At 45.5% G+C, this 18164-nt stretch overlaps 1 long non-coding RNA gene across 1 annotated transcript in view; it reads left to right on the top strand.

The window, feature by feature from the left end:
• Positions 1-1843: 1843 nt before the first annotated feature.
• Positions 1844-18164, top strand: part of LOC123375999 — a 33572-nt gene continuing 17251 nt past the window's right edge. The window contains exons 1-2 of the long non-coding RNA XR_006581658.1: positions 1844-3457; positions 4585-4676. This is a non-coding gene — a long non-coding RNA (uncharacterized LOC123375999). The remainder of the gene's footprint in view (positions 3458-4584; positions 4677-18164) is intronic.

Below are 18164 nucleotides of genomic sequence, written 5' to 3'. Positions count from 1 at the left end.
AAGAGAGGTGGAGTTGTTTGCATCTGCTTTCCATTCCCCTGTAGAGATAGGTGGGGGGACACACAGAGCAGTTTGTTTGTGTACACAGGGATGTCCCTTGAATTCTCCTGATAGATCTTGACGAACCTTTCATGGAGGTACTCCGCAATCTTCTCCCAAAGGTTTCTTGGATGGCAGCCTTATTTATTTAACTGCAGCAGGACGTTTTCCCATGCCAGCTGGTGATAACTTCGGCAGGCACCATTGCAGTAAACAGGCTAGCAGCATACAGGCCAGGATGGCTTCGGGATGCCAACAGCAGTTGTGCTCTCTGTGCCTTTGTTACTCTCAAGAGTGAGAGATCCACTAAAATCACCACCACCTCTGGAAAATGGTGCCAGTATTGAGTACTATTGCCTTGTATTCATAGTTTCATGCAACCAAGCAATTCCCTCCTTGTTTTCCTCATCCTGGCAGGGCACACGCACCATGGCTGGAGCTGTGAGTGGCTCTGTGCACGAGCACTCTGAAGCAGAAGTGTCAATAAGCAAGTCTTGTTTAAAACTTTAGGGGAACAAGTTTCTGTTGTGACTATATCGACAATGGTACTACTTTGCGTTTTAGCTGTAGCTGCTGCTGCTGTTGTGGCCTCGAGGGATTCCCCCTCCACACCCATATAACGCATGAGCCAGATAAGGAGGAGAAAGAAGAGGACTCAGGATGACATGTTCAGCAAGATCCTGCAAGCCAGTGCTGCATTAGACCATGAACAGAGGGCCTGGAGCATGAATATTGCAGACTGTATGGAGAAGAAAAGAGTTGACAGGAAAAAGGCGCAGGAGACGGAGAGGGAGATGCACCAAGAAATAATGGGGCTTCTCCGGTAGCAAACACAGATGCTGCACACTCTTGTGGACCTACAGGTTCAACAATGCCAAGCTCACCTCCCTTTGCAGTCCATGGAGAAATCCATTGTAGCACCTCACTACAAACTCCCTCTGCCCTAGTACTCCATGTGGCATACCCTTCCCACTCCATCCCGGGGGACGTTAAGGACAAGCAACTTTCATTTACAGAGAGCCATAGACATGAATGTTCCTTCCCCTGTTCCATACATTTGTTAAGGTTTTAATGGATTTACTTTTAATTTGTGCAGAATTTTTTTTGAAGTGCTTTTGTTAATCAGTAAAACTCTATTGTTTGGAAAATAAATCATCTTTATTCATTGACAGCATATGCTGCCGACTTGCTGGTGGGACTCACTTATTTGACAGTTGTGATAGACCCAGGCCAGATGGGTACAACTAAGTAGTCGAAGGGAGATATACTGGCCACTGGATTAGTAGTTTTCTGTTCCCTGACTGACCAGAGCAGGGGCTGCTCCAGACTAATGAGAACACCTGACTCCAATTAACCTGCAAAGAGTCAGGTGAGTCCATTAAGGCAATGTGAACACCTGACTCTAATTAAGGCCCTTTTGATACTATAAAAGGGCTCACTCCTGCTCCCTGGCTCTCCCCAGCCTGACTGAAGTGCAGCTGACGGGCTGGTTAATGAAGACACCCTCAAACCATCGGTAAGGGAGCCCTAAGGTAAGGGTGAAGAAGGGAGAAGCAGGAGAGCTGTGGGGAAGTGGCCCAGGGAAATGTAGCAACTCTGGCAGTGAAAGGTTGGCTGCCAACAGCTGCTACCATTAGGGTCCCTGGGCCGGAACCCGGAGTAGAGGGTGGGCCCGGGTTACCCCCCCACCAACCTGCCACTACAGAAACACCTCCTGGGAAGGGAAGACAGGCCCCTGTCAGGACAGGAGGCTAAACTGTTCTGAAATAAGCCTTAGGGACAACAGAGACTGTGGGAGTTCTCTCACCAACCTCCTTGCTGGCTTATGATGAAAAGGGCTCAGTAGACTGTAACCCTGGCCCTAGAGAGAGAGAAGGCCTACGTGGAGGGTCGCAGTGAGCCCCTGAGGCTAGCATAAACCGCCTGGAAGCGCGGAACCCACAGGGACAAGGTCGGAGCTCTGCCACACAGTGTACACTTTGAAACAACTCCCATTGTGTTTGTCAATGATCCTGAGTAGTAATCATAAATGTACAGCAAATAGTACAAAATTAGTAGGCGCCTTGTCAGTGTTACATTCAGAATGTGCACCAAGCAGTTCATAAGACCCCCAAACTGCAGGGCCAGGTAGAACCCAGTACAACACGTTACGGTGACCCACTCTTAGAGCTCTTTCAAAGCCTCCTTGAGCCATATAAATTCACAGCTTTTTGAGCTTTTTTGGTAGCCCTTGTATCTATCTAGACAGCCACTCCACCGCGACCCTGGAGGCAACTTTTCCTCCTTTGCCTCACAGATATTACGCAGGACCCAGCAGGCAGCTATAACCACTAGAATATTTTTCTCACTGAACTCCAGTCTTGTGAGTAAACCACTCCAGGGCCCTTTCAATCTACTAAAAGCACATTCAACGGTCATTCGGCACCTACTGAGCTGGTAGTTGAACTTTCCTTGATGCTGTCATGGTGATTGGTGTATGGCTTCATGAGCCAAGAGAATAAGGAGTAGGGTGGGTCCCCAGGATCACTATTGGCATTTCAACATTGCCAATAGTAATCGTCTGGTTGGGAAAGAAACTCCCTGCTTGTACCTTTCTGAACAGTGCTGTGTTCTTAAAGATGCAAGCAGTGTGCACCTTCCCTGACCAGACAACACTAATGTTGGTGAAGTGTCACCAGTGATCCACCAACGCTTGCATAACCATATGAAAATAGCCTTTTCTGTTTGACATACTCTGTGACAAGGTGGTCTTGTGCCAAAATAGGGATAAGCATATCGTCTGTCACTCCACTGCAGTTTGGGAACCCCATTGCTGCAAAGCCATCCAGTATGTCTTGCACAATGCCAAGAGTCACAGTCCTACTTGATTAGTGGCCAGGCACGCTTGCATGACAGCAATCCCCACATTGGATTTTCCAAATCCAAAGTGATTTCCCACTGACCGGTAGCAATCTGGCATTGCAAATTTCCACAGTGTGATTGCCGCTTGCTTCACCGCTATCTGTGCAGCTCTCATTCTGGTGTCCTTGTGCTGGAGGGCTGGGGCGAGCTTGCCACATGGATCCAGCAATGTAGCCTTGATGGATCCAAAATTTATGCAGCCACCACTGCTCATGATCCCAAACTTGCATTATGATGGGATCCCACCAGTCAGTGCTTGTTTCTTGGGCCCAGAAGTGGTGCTCTTCTGTTTGCAGCTGCTCCCTGAATGCCACTAACAACCTTGAATTGGTTCTCCCTCTGTTCCACAGCAGTCTGATCTCCAGGAAATCATCATATTCCCTGCAGCAATTCTTGTGGCTCTACAGATACTGGCGGATCGGGCATCCGGTGTTTGCAACACTCGTGACAATAGTGCAGAGCTGTGCAGGCTCCATACTTTTGTCAGAGATGGCAGACAGTGACAAGTCCCACGCAGGTTTGTGAGATTTTTCAAAATACAGTAAGAAAATTATGGGATAAAGGAGATGGGATTATGAGGTGGAGAAAGTTGCATGATGGGAACTTGACCCTGCAGTGCCAGTCACTTCTGTGTGACTTGGTTCTGCTCCACCATGCATAGACAAAACTTCCCAAAAGACTGTGCTGGATGGTGGCATGTTGTATCCTGGGATACCTAGTGTAAGGCTCCATGAACTAAAACCCAAACTTGCGGAGCTTGGGGCAGCACATATTCCCACATGGCTACTAGGAGTGCATGCAGAGCTATAGCCAGGGAGCATGTTGGAGATTAGGTACCACAGGAAGTACCACCCAAAGGATCCAGAGTGACAGTTCTCAGAGGCCCTCTGATTGGCCAAACTCACTATATAATCCTGGAGGATGGCCCAGGAAGTTGTCTGGGTAACTCCACAGGCTTTTGTTCTGCTGTGGCTCCTGATCATACCTTGCCTTCTGAAATCTGACCTGAGCCTGACTCTTGCTTATTGATCCTGGCTCTGGCCATTCCTCTGATCCCTGACTGCTGTCTTGTGGCTCTGCTTGATATGTGGACACCAGCCCAGCTGTGACTGCTAGGCAAGACTGCCTACAGCCCAGTGCCTTACACTGTGGTGCACCACACTGTGCATTGAAACACTCACTCCTGGTGAGCATATGCAGTGGGAATGCAAGGAGCCAAGCGTGCACATGCACAAGAAATACACTAACTGTACCGTAACTGGTGTTGGCAAAAGTTTGTAGCATCTCTGTACTTCAACTATCTCCAACTGTAAAACAGGAATAAAATTACTTTAAAGGTTGTGGGGCTGTCAAATAATAGGTTAATGGGGGCTGTATAAGTTCCTAAGAGAGGCTTTTAAACTGATGCCAAATGTTAATAATACAGCTCCTCCATGGGGATGCTGTCTTTAAAAATAACTGGAGAAATCATTACAGGTTTTGGAGAATTCTAGAAGGGCTCCTAGTGGGCACGCTGCTCTGGTTAAAAAGCAGTCATTCAAACCAGAATCCAGGGTGGCATTTATCCTAGTGAATAATATCTGAAAGATAATTTTGCCATGGTTGTCAGCACAGCCCATGTTAAAGTAGCTGATGTCTTTTCAGGAGCTCGAATCCCAAGAAGTGGCCTGTCAAGGAAACTGAGGCAGAATTTGCTGTATGATGTAATGGGACTGTAACCTTCAAGTTAAACTAAAGTAAGTGCTTACGATGAAAGGATGGTTGTATTTTCATGCGTACTTTTAGTAGGCCAACAATACATAGCAGCCTATAAATGCATAACTGTACTTCCATTGCTGGGAAATATGATCTCTAGGGAGATAATAAAGTAGTTGGGAGAAAATAGTTCCCCAAGGGTGAAGCCACCATCTGGTTGCAGTCAAGTTTCAAAGAAAAGAAATCAAGATATTTGTCAGCAGTTAGCTTGATTATCAGGCACAGTGGCTAAACATACAACACTGTAGTAATCACAGTGACATGAAAATGAGTTACTTTCAAGATGATTCGCTACAGTACATTTCCATGCAGTTCTAGAACCCTGCTAAAACAGCGCTGTGGTACGTATTTAACCAAGCAAGAGGGGTATTTCAGGACTTTATTAAGAAGTGATGTGCATTTAGTGCAGCTTTGTAAATGTCTTAGGCCTGGTCTACACTGGAGGGGGGTTTCGATACCTTAGTTCGAATTACTTACCCGTCCTCACAGCACGGGATCGACGTCCGCGGCTCCCCCGTCGATTCTGCCACCTCCGTTTGCGGTGGTGGAGTTCCGGAGTCGACGGGAACGCGTTCGGAGTTCGATATATCGCGTCTAGATGAGACGCGATATATCGAACTCCGAGAAATCGATTGCTACCCGCCGATATGGCGGGTAGTGAAGACGTATGCTTACTCTGGAAATTCTGAGGCAGAATTCTTCAGGCTAGATTAGCATTTTATATCTTAGCACTATGATTAATGATATACCAGATCCTACTTAAATAAATATTGATTAAAGAATAGATCTTCTAAAACAGTTACTCTCTCCCTGCACAAATACAAATTACTAAAAGGTCCTTACTACTAGCAATACGGAGTGAATACCTACTACAAAATGTCTCTTAAGAGAAGACTTTTTTTTTTAAGGTTATAGAGTCAACAGGTTTCTTCTGCATATAAAAATTATTATATGTTGTATTATATTTATCTATGTATCTATTATGCTGGCTTTGTGTACTACACCTTTAAATCTCTAAGGACTCTGGGGCTTTGCTAGTGCAATACCAGAGGGGAAGTGGCTGGTGCCTTCCCTATTTGGGGAGCACTGGAGTGAGCTAAAGAGGGCCTGGCATAGAACCTCGGGCTTGCCCTATATTGTTTTCCTGATGTGATGGGCCTTGTGGGTTGCTGCAGGGGTGCAGAATCACCTCAATGTAAGAACTGAGGGCTGGTAGCCATTTTGTGTTCAAGTCAGTACAGACTGTTACAGAAGCTAGATACGCTGTGTGCTCTCACTTGGAGACTTTACTCTTGTTCTTGTTTTGTCATTCTGGTAATAAGCCATTTAGACTGAAAATATCTGTGCGCTTGGTGGGAATGGAGATATACCATATGGGGAAATCCAGTGAAATAAAAAGTCAGTTTTGGAGGGATGGACTAGATGACCTCTGAAGCTCCCTTTAACTTCCAGTCCTACATTTCTGATTCTATAATCTCCCACCTCTAGGTGACATTCTTCCTACAGATGCCCATGCACAATTACCCACCTGTGTGGGAGCTGGCCTCATTTAAGGGAGAACTTGGCTATCACCATTATCAACATTGCTGACTTATCAAGTGCAGAATTAGCTTCAGAACCTAAGCCAACACAAGTGATTTTGTAATTATAAACATCCAAAAGATGAGTTTTCTGACCTCCTAAGTAACTAAGGCAGATTTTAGAGATCACTGTCAGGCTAAATACAAATGATAAACCGTGGGGAAAAAAATGGAGGGACAGGGTTTGATTTTGTAGCAAAATTCATTCTGATTTCAACTGGTGCAGGATAAGTGTCCCTGTTATGATGACAGCTTGTACATTTATGGGATTTGAAACAGACTCATGATCCATCTTCCAGCATCCTGCCTCCAATAGGGGACAATGCCAGATGTCTCACTGAAAGGTGAGACACTCCTATAATGAACCTAACTTTGCAGTACTATATCTTGAGGGGAAGGTTCTTCCTGGTACCAGCTGGTGATCAGTTCATGTCCCAAGTGATAAGTATTGATAACCCTTGTAATTCTATTGTAGTGTAAAGGCTGTTCCTATTCTTATCAATGCCTGACCTTTAATTATTTAGGAATTTAGTGAGCTATTTGCCCCAATAATATCCTATAACACTGGGTTTTTCTGTTCATCTGTTTTAAATGTGGTGCCTTTTTGATTTTTGTAAAGCATCCCCTTATTTTCTGGAACAGAGTAAATGGAAGTGCCCTACTGATATGAAAGAGTTTTTTTTAAAGCTGAGTTCATCTTTAAAAGAACAGAAGAACGGCCGTACTGGATCAGACCAACGGTCCATCTAGCCCAGTATCCTGTCTTCTGACAGTGGCCGGTGCCAGATGCTTCAGATGGAGTGGTTTGAGCATTGGCCTGCTAAACCCAGGGTTGTGAGTTCAATCCTTGAGGGGTCCGTTTAGGGATCTGGGGCAAAACTTGGTCCTGCTAGTGAAGGCAGGGGGCTGGACTCGATGACCTTTCAAGGTCCCTTCCAGTTCTAGGAGATTGGTATATCTTCTAGCAGTCAGGAATTTCTCTCAGTGGGAACTCCTGCCATTACCAGTTCTCTTGAAAGCAATATTTTCTGTCAAAATTCCATGCTCTATAAATATTGTTTTAGAATGACATCCATGCTGAATATGATCATAGCATTTTGTGTTATAAGCGGTTGTATTTTTGTGAAGCTTGAGAGAGACACTCCCAACAGGTAACAAAGAGGGAAACTAGACTGAACTGTGGAAAATGCCTCACTCAGGGCAATCCCTCATAGAGTGAAATAAGCTGAGATGACCTAAGGCAGGCTCCCTATTGATGTGACATCGTCTGGGTTAAAGTACAGGAAGTCTTGAGCATCCATCTTCATCACCCATTTACGTTATCTCTCTGAAGGTACCTGGCCTGTATTTGAGGAGCTCTGGAAACCGGAGGTGCAATTTAATGCTTCCATCTGCCTAAAAGGAATTGGACTGTGATTTGTGACAGTTGTCTGGTGATTGATGAGATAAAGATGCAATATATGCATGCCCTCTTCCTATCCCCTGATCATGCAGGAAAAGAGTTGTCTCAGACACTTACAGTTGCAGATCTGAGGGATGGGCCTGAACTAACATAGCTAATCTGATCAGCCCCGAACTGTGGGCTTTTTGAAATCTAGCTTCAAGTCCTGCAGCCTGAGCCCCTCTGCCGTAGATGTAAATTTTAGATATGCATGATCCAGTGAAGCGCGCACTAATGCTTGATGTCTCTGCAGACACACCAACATTTCATATGGGAATAACATCTGTCATGCTTTATTTGCTAAGAGCCCCAGGGCTAAACTTGAACTCTGTCACAGAGGTATGGTCCGCAGCAGTGGCGGATGTAACCTCCCCATTCAGTGCGAGTACTCTTCCCCTGCCACTGCCGAGGGGGCTTTGACCACCCACAGGAGCACCCTTTGCCCTGGCACTACGGCGGACCCGAATGCACAGAGCTGAAGAATGAGGCTGCTCCACACTCACCCAGCAGCAGCTGCGCCTGTCCTATAGAACTGAGCCTGGCCCCCTGCTCTGGGCATTGTGAGCTGGTGCACAGGGTCATGGCATCATTCAGGTTTGGGCCAGCAGGGTGAGTGGTGAGTGCTGTTGCGGCACATGGGGTCTCAGTGCCCAGAGCAGGGAGCTGGGTCCAGCCCTGCAGGGCAGGAGGAGCTGCTGTTGCTGGGTGAGTGTGGGGTGGGCTTGCTCTTCAGCCTCCCCCTGGGGTCTTTTCATCCTGGTCCAGTGTAGAGAGGGTGATGAGGGGGATGGAGGGAGCTGCTGTGGGTTGTTAGTGCCCCCAGGTCACAACGCCAAAGCAGGTAGCTGGGCCCAGCCCTGTGGGACAGGAGCTGCTGCTGCAGGGCTTCTGTGGGCACAGTTGTGCCCATGAGCCACCACGAAATTCTCCCCTGGTGTGCAGAGAGCACAGTCCCCAGGCCTGCAGCGCTGCATCTTGTTTCAAGGGCTGGGATTGTTCAGCATTTTGCAAGAGGTGCTCAGCACCTCATGGGGCTGAGCCAGCTAGTTCCCCTCCTGCTTCCTGCCATGCTGCCAAACCAGGACTTCCTGTAAGTGATCCCAGGCCCACAGAGTGGTTGAGGAAAATTGGCCGGGGTGAAAAAGAAAGATGGCATGAGATGGGCAGAAGTGGGAATGGGGAGTTGGGCCAGAGCAGAGTGACCTTCAGGAACTGTGTGACAGGACTGAGAGTAGAGTTGTCATGTCTGTGTGAAGTACATGTCGAGGACATAAGATTGTTACAAGGAGGAGGGAGAAAAATTGTTCTCCTTAACCTCTGAGGATAGGACAAGACGCAATGGTCTTAAATTGCAGCAAAGGGCAGTTTAAGTTGGACATTAGGAAAAACTTCAGAACTGTCAGAGAGGTTAAGCATGGGAATAAATTGCCTAGGGAGGTTGTGGAATCTCCATCATTGGAGATGTTTAAGAGCAGGTTAGACAAACAGGGATGGTCTAGAAGATAATACTTAGTCCTGAGTGCAGGGGACTGGACTAAATGACCTCTCGAGGTCCCTTCCAGTCCTTACAATTCTATGTTTTATGCTGTGAGTTGTATTCCTAAAGAATCAATGCTGGCACCTGTCAGAGATTTGGGCAGATGCCACCAGTGTTGGAATTTGGACTGAACTAAGGAATTGGGGGAACAAGACCCACCACCTGAGTCTGTCTGACTTGAATATCTGGGCTTTATTGCTGTTCAGAGTGGAGTAGGGATTGTGGGAAACCCCTTGCCTTTCAACAATGCCCCTGAATGGTATTGTGAATAATGAGTAGTGTGGCTTAGGGTGCTCTGCATTAATAGATAGCAAAAACACATCAAAAATACCCTCTTCTGAATATACATGGGAAAAGGTTGATCTCACAAATGATAACCCGAGCGGGTGTGGATAGGCACTATAGGCCTGAGCAAAAGCCCATTGAAATTAGTGCCAAGAGTCCCACTGAACTGAACAGGACCAAGTCCTGTGCTGGCATTGTGAGTCCTAGGGGAGCTGCTCTGCATTTCAGAACTTGCCACTTTGCTGTCTTAGGGCTGGTCCACACTAAGAAGCGGGGTCGAACTAGGGTACGCAAATTCAGCTACGTGAATAGCGTAGCTGAATTCGAAGTACTCACCCATCCAGACGCCGCGGAATCGAAGTCCGCGGCTCCAAGGTCGACTCCGCCACCGCCGTTTGCAGTGGTGGAGTACCGGAGTCGACCGCGGCGCTTCCGGAGTTCGAACTATCGCGTCCAGATTAGACGCGATAGTTCGAACTCCGAAAAGTCGAACTCACCGCGTCGACCCGGCTGGTAAGTGTAGACTAGCCCTTAGGCACGCTCCAGTTCTGTGTTGAGACAAGCCTGCTCAACAGAGCCACACTTGCAGTGATTTTGAGATGCAGTCCAATTGTCTCCAAAGAAAAGAGGCTGAAGCCAAGAAACTTATTTTGCATATGGCCTGTGTTTGAGTCCAATCTGAGGTGAAAGGTCAAAGCATTAACCCTTTGTATCTCTCCCCACTGTTTTTTACGTCTTTATTCCATCATCATCGTCATCTTTTATTGCATACCAGGGGTTACTGAAACCATTTGAGGAGGAAATTAAGGGCCATATACTGCCTAGGCTTTGCACACATGGCTCTTGAAGATCTATTCTCTCCTGGATGTGCCAATATATAGCTTCCATTAATGTTAACAGGAATCACAAATAAACACTGAAGGGAGAACAGAGGGAAGAACTCTTAAAGAAATGAGAAGAAATCTAAAAGGCCACTGCTCAGTTCATTCTTCCCTCACACCATGTAACCCTCTTCTCTGAACCTCTTCATTGGCGTCCTCGCCTTCCACAACAGGTTCCAGCTCCTTGTCCTGACCTTCTAGGTTCTGCACCATTCTGCTCCTGACTACATATCTGCTCTCATTTCCTCCTAGCTACTCTCTGGGAAGTCTTCTCCCACTCTTGGCTGCATTCATCGTCCTTATGCTGCCCACTACCCAGGGGTGAAAGTAACTTTAAGGACTTACTGGTACGCCAGAGTCCTGAGCTGGGAGCGGGGCCTCAACTGAAAGGGGCATGGCCTCAACCAGACGAGGTGGGGCATTTAAATTCCTGGGCCCTTTAAATCAAGGCTCTGGCAGCGCCCTGGGCCCTTTAAATCACCCCTGGAGCTACCAGCTGCAGAGGTAGCTGGCAGCCTCGGGTCGATTTAAAGGGCCTGCAGCGGAGCCCTGGGTTGGTGACAGAGCCCCTGGGGCTCCCGGCTGCCACCACTGGCTCGGGGCTCTGATGGAGATTTAAAGGGCCTGGGGTTCTGCTGTGGTAGCAGCGCCTGGAGCCTCTGGCCCTTTAAATCACCACCAGAGCCCCACCGCCGCTACCCCAGGGCTCTGGCAGTGGGGCTCGGGTGGCAATTTAAAGGGTCCAGGGCTCTGCTGTGGCACTGGGGGCCTGGGGAAGCCGGTCTGGTATGGCGCACCGGCTCTTGCCAGTATGCCATACCGGACCGGACCGGCTTACTTTCACCTCTGCCACTACTCTCGGGAGCTGCCTTCTGTTTCTCAGGCATCAAGTGTCCTCCCTCTCAATATCCCCTTTGGGGGGGTGAGTAGTTATGGGTCCAAGCCATAAAGCTGGCTCTATATCTGAATTTCTCTAAAGATCAGGCCAGTCTCTTCAGGAAGCGCTCTTCATCTTTGAAGCCTTTCAGTGCTGGTCTTTCTGAGGGTCCCCACTCGATGCAGAACTGTCTTCTGGCCTGTCATGGGTCTAAACAGACTTGTCTGTTTCAGAATGACATTTTAGGCAGCTGGGGTCAAGGGACTGTCTCCTTATTCGTTCATGAAGTAATGAGTTTATTTTAGCGGTCTGGGAGGAAATATCAAAGTTATATGCAAGTTATATTTATTTGGTTGTCTCCAGTTCCCCTTACCCTTCATCATATTGCTCATCATCTTAGGTCATGTGCTTTTTAGGGCAGGGACTGTGCCTACCTCTGGTTACAGCTTCTAGTATAATCCTGAACAGGGCATCTGGAAGCTATTAGAATATTAAATATTTAATAATTATGAAGTTGTGCTCTCCAGTCATTCAGAGCCCAAATTAAATACCTTCAATGCCAGATATTCTCTCCCCTCTGAAAAATATCTGGGCAATACCTGTAACGCTTATCTTGGGTTTGGCAAAAGCAAGCAGTTTTGTAAATGTTGAAACCATTAATTATCTGGACTCTAATGAGACTGAATTGAAAAGAACTTTATATGGTTTCACTGCATTGTGCTGGCTATCACACATTAGATAGGCCTTGATAGTGAATGGATATCAAAACTCACACAAAAGTAGTTCCACAGTTAATCTAGACATTTGCTTACCAAAGGTCTGCGTTATTGAGCTCTTATTTTCAGAGCAAATCTTTGTTGCTAAAAAAGAGGGTTTTTTTCAGTGATGTCTTTAACGTCGATAGTCTTATAGACTAGTTTCAATATATTTCGGCTTCCTTCGAGCAGTTCAGTCTAGAATGTTCCTGAATGCAGCACTGCTGTGTATGTAGGGGAAAAAAGAGAGAAGAGAGAGAGGAGGGGAAAAAAAGCCAGGAGAGTGGAGGGGTTAAGGATCATTGCCACTCGTGCACCTCCTGCTCTCCAGAACCCAGGAATAAGTGCGGAGACTGCACTTCCCTGAGTTAAATTTGTTGGGAAGTGCAAATGTTCAGCAGCTTTGAAAATCAGGCCACTTTGGTTTAGGGGCCTAATTTTTAAGCACACACTTGTAAAAATGTTAGCTAAAAATTACAGGTGGGATTTTCAAAGGCATCTAATAGGAGATGGGCACCTAACTCTCTTGAATGTCAACAGGATTTTGGTACCTAACTCCTGTAAGATCCTTTAAAAATCCCAGCCAACAAATCCTGCAAAGTGTATCTCGCAGACACCATCATTGTCCTCCACCTCATTCATGTATATGGAGCTGACAGAGGCCATCCAAGTGCTGATTAAGACCTTTAACTTTGTCATGCTAAATAAGGTTTTTGCAAGTCGAAAAGGGCCAGTGACTTTTGTTTGAAGGCTTCAGGGAATTGCGGGGACTCATTGGTTTCACTAAACAAGAGGCGGCATGACCAGTGAGTCTCGCTGCATATGAAAAGGTCACTCACCATGTTCAAGAGAGGAGATTCTTACACTTGTCAGCTTGAGTGATGGAGATTCTCTACTCTCAGAGCCATAATATTCATGTCATACAATTGCCAGAAGCACTGGAGATGGATGGCCAAAGAATATATTTTCCTGACACTTTAATATGATGAGAGGGGAGGATACAGCACAATCATCCAATATAGAGTAAAGAACCAGAGTGGGGCCTTGGCAGAGCGGTTCTTGAATCTCTGAAAAGGCCAACACAGCGCCCACACAGCAAGGCCTGTCCTCTGCAGGACATAAGCAACTGAAGTGAGGCTGGCCTTAATAAAGGCAGCGATTGTCTGTATTGGGAGAGGAACTGAACATAAGACTGGCCATACTGGGTCAGACCAAAGATTCATCCAGCCCAGTTTCCTGTCTTCCAGCAGTGGCCAATGCCAGATGCTTCAGAGGGAATGAACAGTGATCCATTATCAGGTGATCCATCCTCTGTTGTCCAGTCCTAGCTTCTGGCTTCATATGCATTCAGAGGGAATGCTATTCCTGTGCAAATGAGCAGTCATCCTCCAAGTTTATTTGCAAAGATCATAACTTCACACTAGCTATTTCAGGACCCACTCTTCATGCCCCTCATGCACCTGTTACATGCAACAGGCCCAATCCCATTCTCTTTGCAGTCAGTAGCAAAAGCTCTTCTTGATTCCACCTGCCTGATATTGATCTCATTTACAATGGTTTTATGCAGATGTGACTCTGTTTCAGTGGACTTATTTTTCATTCCCAGTGGGCCTAACTCTGATCACACACCAGTGTAAACAGAACTGAGCCCAATATGAACATGAAGGTTGTGATTCTGCAGCTGGCTTGGGCAGCTGTCCCATTGGCTTCAGTGGGAATTCCCATGCAGAGTGGCTTTATAGTGACTCATTCCAGCCTGTGAGGAGACGGTTTGGTAGAGAAGTAGCAAAGGTGTTGGAGTCTGGTGCCACGAGTCACCCTGGAAGTGTGTGTTCTCTCTCTCTCACACACACACACCCCATTGACATTGACGGGTGTTCTGTGTCTGGACGGGGAGCTCAACTTCGGAGAAGAGATTCAAGAACCACTGCACAGAGCTGAGAGGAGAGTTTTGACCTTAAACTAGAAGTTCCCAGAGACCCAGAAAGCTTCTTGGTTTACTGTTCACTGTATAAAACCAACATATGAACTGACTTTTATCTTCTCTGCCTTCAATGGCTTATGCCACCCTACTTTTGTCTTCACCTGTTGTCTCTCCATGTAGACTGCAACTCCTGGGATAGAGATCTTTTGTTCATTATACCTGTGTACAGCACCTAGCACAAAGGGGCCTTCAGCCCTGACGGGGGACTATCACAAAACAAATAACTATTTTTCAAAGTATTCTATAGTTCAGTATGACTTAAATATAGTGGGCCAAATGTATCCCTGATGCAACCCCATTCCAGTCAGTGAAGTTGCACCAGGGATGAATTTTACTCAGCTTATTTTTAAAACTCTGTTTAATCACTAAATATGGAGTACAAAAAATAATGATTTTGCACAATAAAAGCCACTAACAGCACACTGAAGAGGGGCATTAACCCACAATACTGTGTATCTGTGCATGCTGAAGATATATAATCACTGCTTTAGGCCACTCAAAAGTCCAGTCATGAAGCCACTTATAAAATACATTACTGTTCCCATACCTAATGTATTCCACATGAAAAAATTCCTTGTAAAGACTATCAGATTCTGAAGGCTCCATGTCCAGGGCTGCTCTAAGTTACTCGGGCTAGAACAACTCCCTAAGAATCATCCCCTGGGTGAGGGTCAGTGAAACATATCATGCTCCAATTCTGCCTCCTCAAGTCCCTATCACCCTCCTTTCCGTCTCAGAAGAACATCCTTTTCCTATGTCTTCTAGATGGCCCAGTGCTGAGTGGCGGAAGCAGGCAGTGTAAAGCTGCCTATAAGGACTCCTTACACCATGGCAATACTCAGCTGCCTCTTTAGGGCAGCTTTGAAGTCACTTTGTCATCTTTGCTCTAGCAACATAAAATGACCTTATGGGGCAATGAGAATCAGGTCTGAGTTGACTTTAAATGTGGTGATTCCGTAACCATTGGTCTCAGCAAATGTTTTCTCCCTCGATGTAGTCTGAGATGGAAGGTTTGTGAACAGAAAATTGCAGGCCTTATTGTAATCTTTAAAAAATAATAAAAAAAAAAGATTTTGGGCATCCTATCTTATATGAAATTTTGCTGGATAAAATGTAGCAAACTGGGCAGCAATTTAGGTAAAATTGCCTTTCAAAGAATTAAATCGGTCTGCAGGACTGGGTCTCAGGGGCAACCTCAAGGACTATTAGAATGTGACAACTTGTATACATGACATTTGCAAATGTGAATATTGTTGAAAGTGAGTAATAGTGCCCTGGGGTGTAATGGCTCTCTGTCAGTGTGCTGATGGATTGAGATGATCTTAAATTTCTATTGTTTCTTACTGAATCTGGCAGGGATTGATTGAGAACTGTATCTAAGCAACAAGATGGATAGAGAAAGAATACTGAAAGACTGTAATATGAGCTTTACTTAATGTGTTTATCATTTGTGTCTTAAGGTCTTTCCTAATGACTAAGAAACAGACATCAATATTACCTCTTCAAATAATACTTTAACTCTGGCGGAATTAATTATCTTTATGCCTTTGGTTGGAACATATTGAAAGTGCATGATTATTCAGTGCATGATTATTTTTTCTTTATAGAGTAATATTGGTTTGCATGGTTCTATATAAATAAATGGGAAAACATGATGGGGCCATATTATGTTCTCAGGTACAACCCCATTGAAATCAGTGGAACTGGGCCAGTGCAAATTACTGGAATTTCAATTGATCCCTGCCTCAAGCAGCTAACAGTCCACGATCCTGATCCTGCAGACACAGATGAATTTTACTTTTGGCCTGTGAGTAGGGTTGTCAACATTGTATTTCAAAAATAAAGGACTGTTTTCTTATCAACCCTGCCCCATCCATCCTCCCAATATTATCATAATCACCAATAATAATAATAAGCAGTACTCACCTACATTCGCAGGGGTATTTCTTGCTGCTTTCTGCAGCACTCAGCAACTCCTGATCTTGTTGTACAGAGATGAAAAAGTAAGGGATGTCTCTTGTAATAAGGGACTGGGGGAAAAACTACCTGTGAGTAGCCCTGTTGAAGTCAATGGGACTATTTAGACGTACGAAGGTAAGCACTTTCATAAGAGTTTGCAGGATCGGGGCCCAAATTATACCAATAACATGACTATAAATTCTGGAGGAACAAGGAGTGAGGAACTTGAGCATTGGCCTGCTAAACCCAGGGTTGTGAGTTCAATCCTTGAGGGGGCCACTTACAGATCTGGGGCAAAAATTGGTCCTGCTAGTGAAGGCAGGGGGCTGGACTCGATGACCTTTCAAGGTCCCTTCCAGTTCTAGGAGATTGGTATATCTCCAATTATTATTAACTTGGATTTAAACGAAGAGTTGCTCTAAGGAGAATAAAATACAAAAGGGCTCAGATCTTAGACTGGGGTTTCCAAGGTGCCTAAGGGAGCAAGTTGCCAAAGTCTATAGGATTTCACAACCCCAGAAGAGCCTAGCCCCCTTAGATGCTTTTGAAAATCCTAGCCTAGTGAATAGCTGTCTTGTGATCTGCATAAAACAGTGCTCTCTCACATACACACTCTCAAATCTTCCCCGCCCCCGGCAAAAACAAAGCCCCTTTCTGTGATTTCTGGTAGAAAACCTTACCCAAGCTGCTGTTAAAACTTTTGGTCTTAGGGCAAGTCTACACTACCACGATACATCAGTGCACCTGCCCCGATGCAGCTGCGCCGCTGTAGTGTGTCTGGTGAAGACGCGCTACGTCTGCAGGAGAGTGCTCTCCCGTTGGTATAATTATTCCACCTCAGCGAGAGGGAGAAGCTATATGTCAGCTGGAGACTCTCCCACCGACAGTGCAGTCTGGACAGCGTTTAAGTCGAAGTAACTTGCGTCACTCGGGTGTGGCTTTTTTTCGCACCCCTGAACAACATAAGGTACATCGACTTAAGCAGTAGTGTAGACAAGCCTTCAGTCTCACAGTTGGGTGCGCATGGCACACTTCCTTCTCTCGGCTCTTCCTGGGGTCATCTCTTTTTTGGGGACCCCAATGTTTATTGTGTCAATCTGCTTCCACACAAGCACTCGAAGGGCCAGCTCCTGTGTAGGGCACTTCAGACAGCTCTGGCCATTTGTTAAAAAACCTTATCACAGTGCAGTGATTTAAAAAAAAAACAACAGACCTGATCTTTAAAGGTCAATATCTCTGTATTTATTTTAATTTCCCTCCCTCAGGAGCAAGGGGTTATTGCTGGGGACCGGCTGATCACTTGATTAATGTATTTATTAACTTAGCTATTTTCATTGTATATCAAGGGAGTCAGCCAATTTGAAAACAGGTAAATAAATACTTTAAAATATTTTGCTTCCTGATTAAACCTCATATGTCACCCTCAGACTTGGGCAAAACTAGTAGCAAATTAAACCCTAGAAAAAGTGGCTGAGGCTTCTCTAGCATAAGCCTGTTGACTCAGTGGAAGGATGAATCTGGCCCATTAACTTTAGCAATGGCAAAATTATAACTGCAATGTCACAAATGAGGAGCGCAGAATCCACACTTAAGAAATAAGCAGCAGTAGCAAGTGTCTCCTCCTGTTCTCCCAGGCATGCATGGCATCAGGTTGTTTATAAGAAGCATCAGCAGGGAACCTTAGCAGACACATTCACAACAGTCCCCAAGTTTTCTCTCATGCCTTCTAGTTCAAAGGGCTCATCTTGTTCCTTAGAATAAAGAATTTTGCAACAAGTGCTGATACTTACCACATCAAAGCTCAAGGGAGTTTGCATTGTTTGTAGAACGTTAGGCCATAGACAAATTAAAGAGAGATGTGGAGTTTCAAAATTTACTTTAGCAAGCCAGTGCCTGCATGCTTAGTACTCAGGGAGAGTTAGATACTACAGTGATAGGTACTATAAAATCCTCTGTAGAGATTTAGAGACTAAGCTAAAGCAAACTGAAGTAAGTGGAAAAGTCTCCCATTGACTTCACTAGGCTTTGGATTAGCAATTAAAACGTGTTGGAAAAGAGACAGGCTCTTTTACAAATATATTCATGCTGTACTTTTATGAGTCCAGGAGTTAAAAACCATTGATTTAATTCAAATGTTTATTGCAAAATATAATCCAAAATCATAATCTTT

Source organism: Mauremys mutica, chromosome 8, assembly GCF_020497125.1.
Source record: "Mauremys mutica isolate MM-2020 ecotype Southern chromosome 8, ASM2049712v1, whole genome shotgun sequence".
NCBI classification, from domain to species: domain Eukaryota; kingdom Metazoa; phylum Chordata; order Testudines; family Geoemydidae; genus Mauremys; species Mauremys mutica.
This window is presented reverse-complemented; position numbering and strand designations above follow the sequence as displayed.